The sequence below is a fragment of the Opisthocomus hoazin genome, chromosome 27 (genome assembly GCF_030867145.1).
Source record: "Opisthocomus hoazin isolate bOpiHoa1 chromosome 27, bOpiHoa1.hap1, whole genome shotgun sequence".
NCBI lineage: Eukaryota > Metazoa > Chordata > Aves > Opisthocomiformes > Opisthocomidae > Opisthocomus > Opisthocomus hoazin.
In genome coordinates this window covers 4215660-4232933 of record NC_134440.1, presented here as the reverse complement: position 1 = coordinate 4232933, position 17274 = coordinate 4215660, and the positions used below count along the sequence as shown (strand labels likewise).

The 17274-nt window shown below is 43.0% G+C and overlaps 1 long non-coding RNA gene across 1 annotated transcript; it reads right to left on the bottom strand.

Annotated features, from left to right (window-relative positions):
- Positions 1–2002: 2002 nt before the first annotated feature.
- LOC142364464 (uncharacterized) lies at positions 2003–15942 on the bottom strand. Its single transcript, XR_012766279.1, has 4 exons — positions 15738–15942; positions 15582–15650; positions 13126–13148; positions 2003–4047 (listed from the first exon to the last, which is right to left on the bottom strand). It is a non-coding gene; the product is annotated as an uncharacterized LOC142364464 (long non-coding RNA).
- Between the last annotated feature and the right edge of the window lie 1332 nt (positions 15943–17274).

The following is a 17274-nucleotide window of genomic DNA, read 5'->3' as shown; positions in this document are numbered from 1 at the left end:
AGGCTGAGAACTAAAGGAGACCGGCAATGCCATTGGTGAGATGCAATGAGTTCTGTGTGTGCTCAGACGGCAGTTTCAAATAAGGCAATGTGTTTAAAGAATTGCTTTTCTGCAGAAAAGGCTGTTGGAGCTCTCAGCTCTCAGAAAACCAGCAGGAGGAGGTGACAACGCCAGGGTCTCGCTGCCTGGCACCCAAACACTGCGGGGACAGGGGCTGTCATGTCCTTCTCCAGAAGCATCTCCCCGCAGCCACAGCAGCACCCCCCAGATCAGCTCCAAGGGGAAAAAGGAGCGTTACTAACAGTCACTCTGTTTTACGCTGTGTCAGCTCAGCCCCTGCACCAGGTTCTGTACAGCAGCTCACGGTTCACGGGCCCAGGGCTTTCGTAGAGGTTTGAGTTTCGGTGGTTTCTAACGACTTGTTCAGTTGATATGAAATTGTGGAGGAGTTGAAAAGTCAGCTGTGCATTTGGCAAAACCAAAGCCAAACAGCCAAGTGAAAAGCCAATACACAAGGTAGCGCTTAGTCTGCACCATGTCCCTGAAACGGCTCGTTACACCCCGAAAGCTGCCTGTTTTCCTCCTGCTGCCCATATCCCGTTGCCGGCCCAGTGCCAGTGACTCCTTGAAGGTGTACAGCCACGCTTTGCAGGATTATCCCTTTACAGAAGCGTCTGGGGTGAAAAATTGAGCTGCTCCTCTGCTGCCACAAGCCCCTTTACTTGGGAAGCGCTGCCACATGGCCAAAGGCAGAGGCAGTGGCAAGATGGAAAAGGCACAGCATCGGCATCCCATCACGTAGCAACCATCCCCACACCACAGCTGATGTAGCAGCATCGTAGGAGGGATGGGGTTGGCTTACAAGCATAAAACCCCAGTCAAACAAACACACCCAGATGAACACACGATAGGACAGCTCGTGAGATTTACAGCGGTGGGGTAACCCCGCCAGCAGTCGCCTTGTGCTTTGTTCTCCCGCCTTTTTAAGGCTGGAGCCTTGGATGGGCTTTCTTGAGAGGTTTAATTGGGGCACACTTGCTTTGTGCATTTCTTGCTGAGCTAGTGATGGTTTCTGTTGTATTTACACATACATGATATGTATTTATACACACAACAAGGGGGGGAGGGGGTTGGCTTTTTCCCCCCAAAAGACATATTCAGACATTTAATTTCAAAAACACGCTCTGTGGCTAAATAGCTTCTTTTTGAATGGGTGTTTCTATCTACAGAGTCAAGAGCCCTTCTCCTATTGTAGCCCTCCTCCAATGCACCTCTCAAATAAAATCCTTGGGTTTGTGTATGTATATGTGTGTGTATGCACACTTGCACATGTAAATATAGGTTATATAGAGATGGTTTATATATGTTTTTGATATATATGTAATTTAATCAGAATGCAATGACTTAACTATGCTTGCTCTAAAAATTAAGTACCAACAAAAGATGAGTTATGATGTAAATCTCCATCAGTCAAGAAACCAGACCTTTGCTAATACTAACAATTGCAGCACCTCATACTTACTGTCCAGGACAGTATTTTATAATATAGCAGAAAGTACTACCGAAAAAAAGCCCCACCAACCTGAGGCCAGCACAGGCAGCTTTTTCACTCACGGCTCGCAAGGAGGGAAACAACTTTCGTTTACTTGGCGGCTGCAGGGAGCAGGTGTGCAGCAAGTGGCCGACTGAGCTGGAGCCGTTTCATAGCTTGACTTTCAGGGAAATGGGACCAGAGATGCGCACGTCTCTCAGTTTCACTGGCTGGGTGGCATTTTGTTGTGACCTGGAAGCTTTTCTCTCTCTGGAGGCTTTCCTTTCTCCTGCCTTGGTGCGTCTCAGAAGAAGGGAATTGAATGTCCCATTAGAGTAAATGGAGAGCTAATGCTTGTAAGGCTGATTTAATACTTTGACACTATGTTGACTGAACACAGATACAAATCCTGAAGACAGAGCCACACGTCCTGAAACATTAAAAATGCTTTATTTCATCTGTCATGCTGCATTGAAGTATTCTGAGCATCTCAGGAAGGCTTAAGCTTCTTTAGACATGGCCAGTTGGGCTGGATTGCCAAAGGAGCATCTACAAAGATCCAGGATAAATTTCCTCCCGGAAAAGTCATTGCTGTGCTATAGCCCCCAGGCTGGAACGCAGGAAAAGGGCAGCTTGAACAAATGTTGGTCAAAAGAAAAAAAGAAAAGAAAAAACAAAACTTGAGGTGGGGGAGGGGGTTGCCCAAACACCTCTCTTGAAGTTTTTCTGCAGGTGGCTTCAGTTTCAAAGCCACTTGTGTCCTTCACTACAGAGCATGTGGCTGTCCACAGCCTCTTGAGGTTTACTGAACGACTGTTAAACTGCTGGAGCTAATAGCAGGGCTTTATGTGGACGAGCTGTGGAGAGAACCAACAGTTGAGAGGCCTGCAAAACAGCCTGGGTGGATTCAATTACAACTTCAAGATGAGCAAGTAAAGCAACAACAAAGGACAGTAGCTTCAGCCTTTGAAATGCCAGCTTACAGCATGAAGGCAGTGAAAAATAATACTTTGTTAACTTCTTGTTTAGGAAAGAAAGCAGAACACTTCCTTTAGTGACACATTAGCTGACAGTGGTGCTTTTATGACTCTTTCGTAGTCACCGATGAATCACTAGATGGAAGCGCAGGGACAGACTGTTCCTATCTAAAGGTTGCCGTCCTGCTGGTTCATGGTCACCCGAAACAAGGTGCTTCTCTTGCTCTTGCTCTCTCTCATGTCATCACCACCAGCAATTCAGCTGGTCCAAGCTCTTGGAGGGCTGATCAGCCCAAGATCACCCCTGATAAGACCAAAGGTTTGCGTGCCAGCAACAGAGCCGTGGACGAAGGCAGCTTCATCCCCACACCAGGCTCTGGGCTCTCAACATACTCGTTGCCAGCGTCACGGCCATGTCACCGCCACCACAGCTCGTGCTTCCCACCATGGCAAGCTAAGGTGTCTCTGGAGCTTATCAGGCTTTCTTCCATCATATGCTCTCCTAATGCAGTTCATATGTTTAGACATTTCCCTTCACAGGCATCCATTCTTTCCAAATGCCTTACATTTTAGATTATATAGCCTTGGTTTTGATCTTTTGCATTAAAAAAAAAATGCTTTCATTTGAAGCTATTAAGCTTCAAATTTAAGCTATTAAGCGAGGGCTCAGTGCATCTGCCAGAGTTCCTGGCACAGCTAGCGTCCTGCAGGAGCAATTACTTTCCAGTGAGTCTCTAAAATTGCTTATTTACTTTCACTTGTATGCCAAAAATACTTTAAAATCAGGACAGTTTTTTCCAGTTACACAATCACCAGAAATATCTTGAATCCATACACTTCCACTGTGGTTCAATAGTCAATCTGAAAATAGTCAAAACAGTTTATAAAATATGTAAAACGTGTTCTCTCCCAGAATTAAGGCTTCAGAAGCACAGCTCCATGTGTCCAAGTCACCGAATGCTACAAAGCAAAATAAATTCCCCCTCTTTTATAACAACACAGGGAAAAGAGACGACAAACGTGAGGGCGGTCAGTCTCTGACGCTCTTCATCAGCTTCCTGAGTGGAATTATCGCAGCCAACCACTTCTAGAAAGTCCTTTCATGTCTGTTCATGTAGGATTTATTTACTGCTCTTGGCAAAACAAAACGACAGTTGATTTCTGACAAGCCGTGAGACTTAGGATATTTTTCCATTAGAGATTTTTAATTTATTAGAGTGAATTTAGAAAATTAGCGTGGGACAGTAGCTGCTTCTACTGTATTTGATTTATCAAAAGCACTGAAAGAACCTAGTTTTCAACAATCCTGGCTTAAGTATCAGATCCTCTCCCCTCTCTGTCTTGAGGGCACAGGTAACAAAATGTTCAAAGACCTTCTACAGATCTCAAAGCGTTTGTAAATTGAGGGCTTCATTTGTTTTCCTTACTCATGCATATTTTAAATTCCCTTTTAAGTTTCAACGGTTTGCATGGGTGTAATTCAGAGCAGACTGGGGCCTTACATATTTTGCATACCAACGAGTTATGTGAGTCCAATTTCTGAAAAAAAGATTATATGAGCATTATGATACAGTTGAGGAGTAACTGGTTGGGAAAAAAACAAAAAAAAAAAAAACAAAAACAAAAAAACCAGAAGGATTTACTTTGTAATTTTAAGCGCATGTTCACAAATGAAAGCAAGCATTGTGTCCATCAACAATGACCAGAATGGAATCAGCCTTTCTCCAAACCTACAGAAGAACCATGGTCTTAATTTCTAGGTTTAAGTTACTGGCACTCTTTCATATACATATATATATATATATATATATATATATATGGCATCTAGACTTTAAATGATATTGCAAAAGTAGAAATAGCATGATAAACCTTCAAAGCTGAAATAAAAAAGAACCTGTGTTTTAACTTAGTGTTGAGTATTTATACAGCCGGCACCGTTTAGTCCGGCATGTTTGAATGAGTGCAAGTCTGTGGTTGCAGTTGTGTATAAAAATATTGTAGCCTGCTCCTGCTTTAGGAACTAAACTTCAGTTCCCAATAGCTCCCTCTGTAATTCTCTTTCCAAATAAAAGGAAGAACTATTCCTGGCTCGTAACGGTGTATTTCTGTGGCTTCTTGAACTATAATGAAGGCAGTCTGGAATGTTAAAAATTACATACTCAATGCCAGTTCTTAACCCATCGTAATTTAGGCTTTAAATGTTTTGAAGTTTACATTTTGAGTCTGTTATTGTACAACTTTTTAATTAAAATGTTGCTGTAGTCCAGATCACTAATGCTCCTTGCTCAAAGATCCATTAACATCTATCTTAAAACCACTACTTAGGGAGTTTGATAATTTTGGTATTGAGGGCTAAGGCCATCTGCTTGGAAAATTATTTGGTTTTTATTTGGCTCCTTCTAATTGTAGAAATTCAAAGACATCTTTGATATCCACTGGATTTCAACAACGGAAACATCAGTTCTCTTTCTGTAAATGCTTCACTGCTTGTCTCTACTGTAGACTAAATCTTGTTGCAGTTCAAGAAATAATCTGCCAAGCTTGTCACTGATGAATCAGGTTTGAATTTTCCCTGTGCACTGTAGAGACAATCCGCACCATTGATGCTCACTATCATCTCTATGTTTTCCCATTGCAATGCTACTAAATAAATCAGAAAAAAGCTCACTTGGGGTTTCTAGATGTCATCATAACCCAATAATAGCTATTCTTAGGATTAACAGCACCATGGACTCTTCTTCTGATGATCTCTAGCAGAGAGTCTGTACACATTTATGCCCTGAAATATGCCTTCATATTTACATCCTATGTACAAAGAAGTGAGACTTTAATCTGACTTTCACTCTCAGTCTAAGTTAAAAATCCTTTCATACCTTGTGTAAACAGTGGGAATTTAGTCCAGTATCAGTGAGAGATACAAAACCTGACAGTTAACATCACAAAGCTGGGGTTTCGATGGGCTTTTTTTTGGGGGAGAGGTCTCTCCTAAAGCCAATGTCAGAGCTGGCTCAGTTTTTAAAGATTCCCTCAAGGACTGCTCAGCAACGCCCCCAGAAACATATCAACTGGCTATAGGAATAACTCAGCAGGACAGCAATGGCTTCATGATAATGCTGTATATTGAGGGGGAAGTCAGCATTTTCCATCTGAAAAGACCTGTGTGCTTCCTTGTGCAGAATAACTCAGCAATTTAATTATATTTAGTCCAGTTTTAGATTCCTCCTTGGCCTGAGGCACTTGAATACATATCGTGTGCATGTGTGTGTGTGTACACATACCTCTCTACAGCACAGTTTTACTCCTGAGACATTGGCCAGCCCACAGTGGCAGTCCCTTAAGTCGTCCACCTGAAGCAGGGCTGCTTTGTCTGAGAATTCATTAAAAACTACAGGACCTCATAGCTGAAAGACCCCAAAATGTGAGACAAGACACAGACACTGCAGTCCAGGGAAACAGCTTTCTAACAGCGGGAAGCACCTTGTCCACCCTGAGCCTGTACAATTAGACAGCTATGATCTATTTATATTTACTAATTATTGTACAATAACAACAATTTCCAGCATAGCATCCATGGGATTCTTATGCAACTCCCTCCATGCACTGCAAATGGCCCCTAAGAGCAACCTCTGGGCAGCTCTAAGCAAGCAAGGAAGCAAAACCTTTCCCCACCTCAAACCCCAAGCCAACAGTCACTCAGCCAAAATGCACATTGAAAAGTACCGTGGACCTCGTTAGTCTCTGACTGTGTTGCCAGTGGAGGCTTCAGACCTTGACTTTTATCACCCGACACCTTGATATTATGTACCAAGAGAAGCAAACCCCTCTGACATGTCAATCTGAATGAGCTCTCTTCATACCAGCCACACGCTTTTATCCACAGTGCATCTCCTGACATGACATGGTATTCTGCACCATACCTTATTTTTAGCTATGAATTTTGTTTTTCAGGTGTAAGTAAAATGAGGTGTTATTATTTCCACATAATCAAGGCAAAAACAGTTTCACTTTCTTTGAAGCTTTTTATCTCCCTACAACTGGATTTGAATCTCTGACTTCATCACCACAACCCCAGAGCCATAACCACAAGGCCACATGGTCCCAGAGCTGTTTTTGGAGGTGGTAGTGATGTGAGTTATTTTAGAAGCTGCTAGCTATAAATTTCAGTTATATTTGAGGGAGAGTAAGTTAGCTTTGAAAGTCCTTAGTGAGTCTGTCCTTCAGTGACTAGTGGGCAATTACTGAGGCCACTGGCAAGAGCTCGAATGGAAGGCTATCCTGCAGTTTCTACCATAAACCACCGAGTACAAACAAACAGCAACTGTGAACGACAGTTACACTAATTGTCCTTGTTGGTATTACTATCCCAAGACGGGTTGTGACGCAGAAAGTCAATCTGCACAAAGACAGTTTTTCATTACAGTGAGCTCCAAATAGCATCAAAACAAGTCAATTTTAGACCACTTGACTGCGCGTGATAAACGCAGCCCAACCACCTTGATTCTTTTTTAAAAAGGCTTCACCCTGACCCTTCAGTTCATGATGCATATTTGCACTCTTGGTTTCCTGCCTGAAAATAAACGTGAATCTGCTATTGCGTACCACTTGTTCCACAAACTATGCGGGCAAATGCTTTGAGCTGTGATTGTAACTACAAAACTTACATTTGCAAAAGAAAGATCAACTGCCAAAATGATACGCTGAATTTAAAAGACTCACTTGCCGACATTTGTTCAAAGGATGGTGCCCCTGGCACAGCCAAAGACCAATTTTTGGGTATGATACAAGATAAAAGCCCCAAACAAGCAACAAATTAACAGCAGAATGAGTTGCTACAAGCCACGAAACGTGAGATTCAGCTCTTTCACATCTAGAAACTGTTTACATTTTTCTTTTCTCATAAGAGTAATTTTCAACTGCAAAAGTTAACCACATCTGTGTGAAAAGTAGATAACTTTGGGAGTAAACTGATTTCAATCAGAATAAGGGTCATCTGAGAGACAGTGGTAGTTACTCATTCAAGATCGTCCTTGATACACCCAGCTCCCAGTTCACTATTTCATTGTCACTGGTGTAGCAAAGCACAGCTGCTTGAGCAGCGTTACTGAGACCAGTAAAACAGACATTAATTTTACTTGCTTCCTCATGATATAGATGATCTTTCCCATTGGAGATGCTCTTACACAATAGCCAAAGTCCAAGCGAAAGGCAGAGAGCAAAAATGCTGCTGTCATACAAAACCAACAGAGATGATCCACGTTAAAAACAGAATAATTATTTTTTTCTTTCTATAAGCCATAACCTAGTGGTTGAGGGCATGACTGAAGTGGCTGAAGGACTGAAGAAAATCCATTAAGGAGGAAAAAGAAAATAGGAGGGAATTCCATAAATCTGTAAGGCTGGAATAGTACTAACTGTAATTGCCTTTAGCTGTCTAAGAATTGGCTGTACCATCCCAGGGTGGGATAAATTCTCCCTCACTCTCTCCTTTAAGTACAAACAGAGCCTTACAATTCCTTAGCCTATGTGCTCAGGCTATGGATGATTAAAATTGGAGGGGGGAGGGGGAGAGAATAAACACATCTTACTGGCCAGCTAGCAAGAAAATGGGCAGGTCAGAGAATCCTCCTGCTCCAGTGAACTTGCTCCCAATGACCGTGCTCATCCCTCCAGTGACTGAGATAAAGACTGGGACTAGAGAGGCCAGGTAGATGTTACAGATGAGTCTTGTTCACACTCAGGGCAATAAATACCCTTTAAGGTGATGCTGACCCAGCCAAAGATGAGACGACTGGAAATGCTCCTAGAAAATCAGAAAAATCACATATGCCTAATATTCTGGAGTTATCATCCATGATTCAAAGTCATTATTACTGACAGACATGAGAAGTTGCTTCATGGTAGGATTTCTTAGAATATTGTAAAATGTCAACTCAGGAGAAGAAAGCATTTTCAGCACTAAAGGTCACATCTATTCCACTACTTGAAAGCATTTTTGGAAGCAGGAGTCCCTTTGGAATTGCAGTGAAAAGTCTGCAAGAAAAAATAAAATACAAAGGACAAACGATATGCATAAAACGCATGGGTAAAGGCACCAATAAAGTGCAACTGACCTTTTCTGTTGTCCCTCAGGAAATCAGAAGTCAGTTGTGCCTGTTTTAACTATTCTTTCATAGTTGAGGAATGGCAGAGTTTAGAACTCGTGTTCAGTGCTTGACACAGGCCTTTTACTGAAGAACTCACAACAGCCATTTTGTCCTGGTTTTCCAGGAAGGAAAGGTTGCTCCTGGAGCCTAAGAAAACTGTCACAAAAATCTCGAAGGAAAAAGGAAAAAAAAAATCAAAACACCCAAACAAACAAGGAAAACATTTCACTAGGACCCATCTTTGGAAAAATATAAAAATATTTTTCCATCCAGAGAAATAACTATAAATAATGTTTGAACTATTAAAAGGGTGAACGCAGAAAAAGGCTATTTACATAGGAGCATTTTGTGCTGTTTCAGTCTAATTTGTCACCGATGTAGGAGCCTCATACGTTAGCTGGAGGAAATCCAGAGCTTTCAAAGGTTTTCTGTCAGGGCTTGAAAAGTTGCCAGTTTTTTTAATGGAGCCGAGCAGTCTCAGGCCTGTTGTTCTCAGAGATTTTGTGAGCCAGGGCCGCATGTTAGCAGGAAACAGAGCCAAGTGGGCTTCCTGAGCGTCTGAGAGAGGAAACACTGTAATAAGCATGGAGGCTGTGGTTAAAAATAACTCTGGTATATAAAGGCTGCAAAGGATCCCCTCTCGCTCATACGCGCCGCTGCCTCTTGGCTGGCTGCTTCGCGCTGATTTCATGTGAATGAGACACTTTGCCATCTCCTCGAAGCAGGTGGTTTTTAAGCCGAAGAAGACAGAAAACAGTCAGCAAAGAAGTCGAGCACAAGACAGCTCTTATTTTGCATGTTTGCAGCAAGCAGGATCCTAGGCTTTATTTCAAGAGCGTCGTCAGGCTGAGCTAAGCTGTAGCTGTGGACAGAGTGTTTCGGTATCTAACTTTAGGCTGAAGTAAAAGTTGTGTTGAAAAATAACTCGGTTCTCTGTGATATGAAACTTAAAAAAAGGGAACAGGGTGAATCATGCAAGCTCTTGAGCAAGAGGAGAAAGGGCCCCCTAAATTGTTACCACCAGGCCCAATGTGGCTTGTACCACTTCTGCTCCAGAAGCTTTAATCCCACCCTGTGCCCCCCCTCGCCTGGCGTTGGCCAACTGGAGGAGCTAAATGTGGCAACCACCAGCTGAAGGGATTGGCCACCATCAATCAGGGTTTTGCAGTCCCCGTGCATTGGTTTCTCACCAAGCAGGAGGCTGCCTGCTTCTCCTCACTAAATTAATTTTGCACAGGATTAGACCCATCTCCTTTCTTTCAAAAGCAGGGATTTTCCTTGCAAATGCGGGACAAAAATCATACTGGTTATTTGGCAAATTAAGGCACCCTTTTCCCTCCTGTAACCTGACACTAACATCCATAATAAACTCCATTCTGAACACTTCTTTGTAGCCCACATTATGCTGTAATTGGCAAAACACGTTCTTCCCAGGCTTGTATTTTTATTGCAAACATTTATTTGGCACTTTATGTGGCAAATGAAAAGAAAATTTCACAACTTGTTCTACAAAGTTGCATTGTATTAGGCTGTCCCTTGAAAAGCATTTTATTGCTCAAGAATAGCTGTAACCGTTCAAGAGATTTCAACAGCATTATTCTCCTAAAGTATAATTGCTGTATATACTATAGCACCAAATATTAATAATTTTGATCAGTATCAACCCTGACGACTGGCACTTAATTCCACCTTAGAGCTTATTGTGAGCAATGTGTGACATTCCTTGAAGGCATAGCAGCTGAATTATTCGGAGTAAACTTTCAGGTGCATAAGAAAATAAGCTGAAGTTTTATTTTTTAATAGAAACACTTTTCTACCAGACACAAAACACCGTTCCTAAGCTCAGATGTATCCAGGAATTTAAATGTATAAATATCCTAAAAGGTAGGCATTAATAGCTCAGGAAAAAAAATGGTCACAACAATGGACATAAGCCTCTGGAAAAAAGTCTGTCCCAAAATATCCCACTGAAGTTTCAAAGCTTAATCATAATGATACAACTAATTGTGATCATGGAAAAAAATATATACCGTTCTGAATACTTCAGTGATCTAAGCCTGAAAAAGACTTCACAGTCCAGGAAGGCAAATGAGCTCAGCTGCGCTATACATCCAGCCTATCATGCAAAGATGCCTGTCTTCCTCTCACTGGCTAATTCGCTAAGCTCTGATTCATACTTCCATGTATTCAAACAGGGAAAGTCATTCCAGGCAGCAAGCAATACCAATTAACAGTGTCACAGTTAATGAAATGCTTGCTCCAGTATTTCCCATTACTCAACTGCAGGACATATGACTAATAAATAATACAGGTGCAGTACAAAGAAGGTATTTTATAAATGAGAACTAAACCCCACAAGTTCATCACGTTAAGCAAGGCTTGCCACCCTACACCCTGTATGAACTCTTACTTTGTATACTTGGTGAATAAACCTCCACTTATCAGATAAACCCATAACCTATAAAGATATTCTTCAGGTCAATGAGGGGAAAAAAACCCAAAGCTTTCCTCACTTGTAAGTAATTCTCTGCTTGTGGCTGGTTTTCAGCTCTGTCCAGTCTTCTCCCCCCCTCCCCCAGTTAAAACCTGTGAACTTCAAAGTGACAAAAAAGTCTGCAAAGGCGGCCATCTGCATCTGCTGTGCTGACTCAGACTGCAACAGATCTCACAAATTAAAAAGAGAGAAAAGTGCATCTGAGTAGTTCTTTGAAGATCCCTCAAACAGAATTTTTTCCTGTATTAATTAAAATGCAAACACCGTTCTCACTTCTAAAACCAGTTAACTTTGCTTGTCTTACAATTTTACCAGTTGTCCCAAGTGGACAGAAGAGATAAGACATCATTTTTCTTTTTCTCCTGTCATCTCCAACCAACTATGTAAGTTCTCTCTGAAAATGTAGACCAGGAAAGATGTGACTAGTATGAAATCTCACAGTGTAAAACCAACTGTATTCCAGAATTAAAGGAGTTTCATCTTATTGGGCTCCTGACTTTGTGGAGACTATTACATGTTTGTTAATAGTAACAGTAAATTTTCTGAATGAAACCACATAGGTACTTTCTGAGCCATGCTCCTATTATTCCACACCCTTATTGCCCATTTCATCACTAGGTATTTGATTCTGTAACAAAAAGTATTTGGCAACAACTGAAATCTGCTAGTCATAATCAGTCACTGGTATGTTAAGCAGTTTCACTGACGATACACTTAAACATGCTTGCAGAGTTTTTGAAACTGTGGCATCATTTCACAGTTCTGTAAAAAAAAAAAAGAAAAGATCTCTGAAATGTGTTTTTAATTGACAGCTGCAAGGGACATCTGCAATACAACATATGTGCATTCAGCACACACATCAGTAAAAGCTGGCAGAAACACAACTACATACCTAATCCAAGCTGATAATTAAAAAACTGACATAAATTTTTTAGGTTTGAAGAGTCCCAAAATCAAAAATGACAAAAAAGTATTTACAGCTGAACGCTATCATTCTTCACGCTCAAGTAACAATACATAATTACCTCCACCGAATTAACTAAACAGCTGATTTTTTGCATGATTTACTGAACCATCAACATACTTTAATGATGGGAACAGTATTTTCTTGCATATTTCTGAGAAAGGTTTTCTTTGTGGAAGTTGACTGATTCCACTGAAATGGAATCGAAGCTGCTTCTCCCTTCGCATCGATGGAAGTCTGCCTAGCTACAGCACGCGGTGGTTGAAAGTATCAACGCTTGACATTTGCTAATTGTTGTGCACCGAGTTAATAAGGCTTTCACTAAAACGAATTAAGATTGCCATCACAATGAATGGAAATGATAGAACTGTCAATAATCATGCCGAAAAAGCAGAAGTGCTAAAAAATATTTCTGTTCTCTCTTTGGGAGAAAGCCAGATGCTGTATTCAGATCACACAATAATGATGTTGAAATACTTTCCATTCCAGTAACTAAGGAGGATGTTAAAACAACTGCTACTCAACTCAAACAATATTAAGTTGCCAGGTCTGGGTAACTTGTAAGTAAGTGTTTCAAAAGAACCAACTAAGGACATATCCAGATGGCTAATGTTTATTATCAATCCATTTCAGAACAGTGGGGAAGCCCCAGGTGACTTGAAGAATGTTAATATTATGTCAATATTTTAACAGGGTAAACAGAATGACCCAGAATGCCTGTCAGCGTTACATAAACTTGATACAGTAAAAGAATTATAAATAAAGATGGTTTAGTTAACGACAGTGGATTTTAACAGTGTTTTAGATAAGGCAGCAGTACTGATGTAACAGGCAAAGCTCTGCAAGGATTTGCTTCGGTGCAGTATGGTTTTTGCAATAAGAAACAAGAACATGATAAATCAATATGGTGCGCACATGCAAACTGGTCCAAACACAAGCTGATACATCTTGAAATCTAATTTAAATTTTAATCAAGCAGGTTTATTAGTTCTTGATCTTTTTTTATCATCACTTACCATTCAGCGTTGTTAACAATGACCTGGAAGAAAACAGAAACTGTTACTGATAAAGTCCTAGATGACAAAGATCAAGTGAGTGCAACACAATTTGAAGAACATGCCATTGTTAAAGAATTGTTGAAACTGCTTCGCTATCCAGACAGAAACAAACACCATGCATGGCCACACAGCCAAGCTTAAGGCCATACTTCTAGGAACAACAAATGCAAGCAGCTCTGCTTTTTGGCAGGGATAAAAATAGGTTCCTACCTAGGCCAACAGGTAAAAAAATGGGGACAGCAAAATTGCTCTGCTGGAGATGGCCATCGTCAGATGCCTCTTCTCGCTGCACTTTTTGGCAGACTCTACCTTCCATCTGCGCAGCCCTAAATAAGCTGGATTCCTCCCAGTTGTTCCAAGCATCTAATGATGCTTCCCAGCCCTGCACCGTGGCCCATAAGAACTCCCACCATGGCCTCCCAGGGCTCTGTTGCACCTTCCAGTCTCCACCTGCACCGCATGCTTTCACCATTGCCATGAATTAAATCGAGTCGAAAAGCCCGGAGCCAGCACCGAGTGTAGGACGTGGTGGTGGTGCCCTTGGCTGGGAGGCTGAGATGCAGTGGAAGAGCTGGGGGACAGGAGAGCTTTGCGAAACTGTGACTCATGGGTGAGCTTCAGTGCAACACCACAACTGGAAGTGCACAAGTGCAGCCCTTGGCTGAAGAGCGGTGACTTGTATTTGCCTGCTGCTCTGCATTTCCAGTGCTCAAAGCTCAAGAAAGATTTTTAAAAATATGCACATAGTTCAGAGGAGAATCACAAAAATATTAAAGGAAAATATGTTGTACTAAAAACTTAGTGAGCCCCTTCAGCTTATCAAAGAGATGGTTCACCTTTGTCTTGAAGTCCCTGAACAGGAACCAACTCCAGTCATGAAAGGTCTGGTCAAAAAGGTTTCTTTATCAACTTAATTCTAGATGTTACTTTCAGCAGACAAAAGGCCTACAGGATTAAATCAATCTCCTCAAATTAAGACATGCCTCTTCAAAAAATACCTCTTTATTTCATTTTATGTGGTTGTTTACATCATTTTATCAACTTCCTTGAGAGCAGACTCTAAAAAGCACTAACTCTGAATCTGCAGTTTAAATTAGCAGAAGAAATTGTATAGTCAACACAACTACGGCAATTTGAGATGCAGGCAAGGAAATCCTGCGCTACTGCTTGTCTCATTTAAATACGGAGTGACTGGTCACGGTGTTACAAGCATTGTGATTTTGAGCAGCTGTGCTAAGAGGTCTCCTTCTCAGCTCGTTTACCCCGCTGTTATTACGTGCTCTAGGTGCAGTCAGAACGTTCTGAGAACAATCCCATGAGAAAGGAGCTTTTTGTTTGTTTGTTTGAGTTCTGTAATGACTCAGAGTGCTCTAGCAGCCAGGTGACGTGGGCATTCTCACCAACCCACCCAGCAGCAGCCTTTCACCCAGGGTGCAGTCCATCACACAGCCCCAGCCTTGAGTCCGCTCCGAACATGGCGAATCGCGATTGCAATCCCTTAGAAAGTTTCTCTTGATGTAAAAGCAACAACAGAGATCAGCAGCAACACCTAGAAAAATCAACTTTGCCCTGCAGAAATGTTTGAACCTGTGTTCGCTTTGGCTGGAAGACAAATCACACATCATTTAGGTCTCCTCTACCCACAGCAGATTAACAAATACTTTCTAATCTCACATTCTTCACATTTATACACCAGTGGCATCACTCCTGATCTATGCTGCCATACGTGAGATCAGTGCCAGGGTCTTGGGTTTACATGTTTAAAATAAGCTTTGCATACAGCAAAAAGCCAGAAAATGTCAGCACAATGATCACAGACCGAGTGGAAGGTCACTGCAAAGTTGTACTCAGCTTGTGCAGAACTGGTGACTCACAAGGTAAATAAGTTCTCACATTTGCCTCACCAGGTTTAGTTTTTTAGCTTCGCCACTTTATTTGAAAACAAAAAGAAACTAAAGGCAGTGAATTTATTATTTTGTGCACTTGGCTTTCGTCCTCGCTACCCACTAAACGTTTCCTTTATGCAAAGAAAAAAACCCAGTTAGGTGGCAGAGTCAGCGCAGTGCTATAAACAAATGTCCTTCCAGTGCCTACTGGAAGACAGCATCCGGCTGGAGCTTCTCAGTGTGATGTACACGTACAGTTGTATATCCTAGAAACAAAATATTTTGTTATAGCTGTTGCTGAAATCGCAAGCACATAAACTGACACAGACATTCGCGGTGTGTTATCAAGGGAACGTTCACATTCATTCTGAATTCATCAGAGTGTATTTTCTTGGCTGACTCACAGCACCATATATACGTATTGTACACTCACTAACATTTTATTAGAGGAAAAGAGTTTACATTGAAAGATTACACAAGTGTGACATTACATAGCTATGAGTCATACATCTTTGTGTACTTCGTTACCATGCATTCAGTGTATTGATTCTGCTCCAGTCACAGAAGTTTGGCTGCTCCTCCTGGCCATCTTGTGAACTTTTAGAATAAAAAGTATAGAATGTTAAACAAGAGATATTCATTATCTTAAAACATGTGTAGCTATTGAAAAGATCATTTACTTACCCTAGCAACCGTGCTGTCCCGAGATGGCTGTGTACAGCCGCAAGCCTGGGATGGGCTCTAGCGAACATGCTCAAAATGCTTCTGAGACCCAGAGCCCACGGAGGGCCATCACGCTTTCCCCTCCTGGGGCACACAGCGCGTAAAAGTGAGAGTTGTTCTCCTACACCCTTCTGATCTCCAGCTCACTTAGAAATTCTTTCAGAAGTGACTGCAAAGGAAATACGGAGGAGGTAAGGGGAAAGCACAGCTCTTTCTCTGAACAGGCTCTCAAAGAATCAGCCTGTCCTGTGATAGACCATCATTTTTCCTCCTTTAAGAACTGCCACTTCTGCTCTCTCGCTCTTGGATGACCGCCAAGCAGCTGTGATCCTCAAAAACGGGAGCCTGGAGCACGTTATCAAAAATTATTGGAGAATAGCTCCTTCAGATTGGGCATCTGAGCTAGAGGCCAAAGTAAGGGAGGAGAACAGTCTCCCCTTCTGAAAAATTCAGCCCAGGACCATAAATTGGCTGTGGGCAGAGGAGATCACAGAAGCTACTTGCATTATTTCTCTTATAATGTCATAGGGAAACGTTGACTTTGGCAATCTTTGTGCAGCAAATGGAAACTCTGCTAGAGACCTGAACTGCCATTAAATGCAAGTCTCTGGCATTTTCCTCGCAGCGAGACTGTACAGGAGTGGCATTAAACACCTTCCGGTCAGTACTGGGACGGCTCTGGGAGACCTGAGGGTGACCAGCTTTGCAGGCCTCCATCACCAGTGCACTCGTCCGAGTGGAGCAACGCATCGGCCTCCCTGTGCTCGTTACACCTCCTGCTCCCACTCTCTTTTCCTGGGTCTGGTCCCACCATGAGCCCCAGGGACGAATCCAGGCTGTGAGGAGGGGTGGTGGGGATCAAACCCCTCATTCACGGTGTCTTCCTCAGCATCCCCCACCCCACAGCAGGTCCCTCTCAGCCGCTGTTGGAACTTGGACCCATCAGTGTCCCTTCATATCATGGGTGCCTCCTTGGTGTTTCCAGGGCAGGAACCCCTCAGTGTACCCCACCTCACAGCAGGTCCCTCACGGTGTCGCTCAGCACATGGTCCCCTCATGCCATGGAGAGTCCCTCAGCATCCCCAGGGCAGGGACCCCTCAGTGTCCCCCACACCACCGCACGTCCCTCACGGTGTCCCTCAGCGTATGGTCCCCTCATGTCACGGAGGGTCCCTCAGCGTCCCCGGGGCTGGGACCCCCTCAGCGTCCCCAGGGGAGGCAAAAACCCCTCAGCCTCCCCTCAGCTCACGAGGGTGCCTTGCCGTCCCCGGGGCAGGGAACCCTTCCGTTTCTCCGAGGCGTGGGGGGGGGGGGGGGGGGTGTGTGTCACCGCTCCACGGCCGCCCCCGGGCCCGGCAGCGAGCCCCGCGCTGAGGGGGCCCGGCCATGCCGCACCGTACCGTGCCGGGCCCGGCCCCGCTCCGCTCCGCTCCGCCCCGCTCGGGCTGGGACCGCCGCCGCCGCGTCCTTTTATACCGGGGCTAAATTTAGGCTGCGC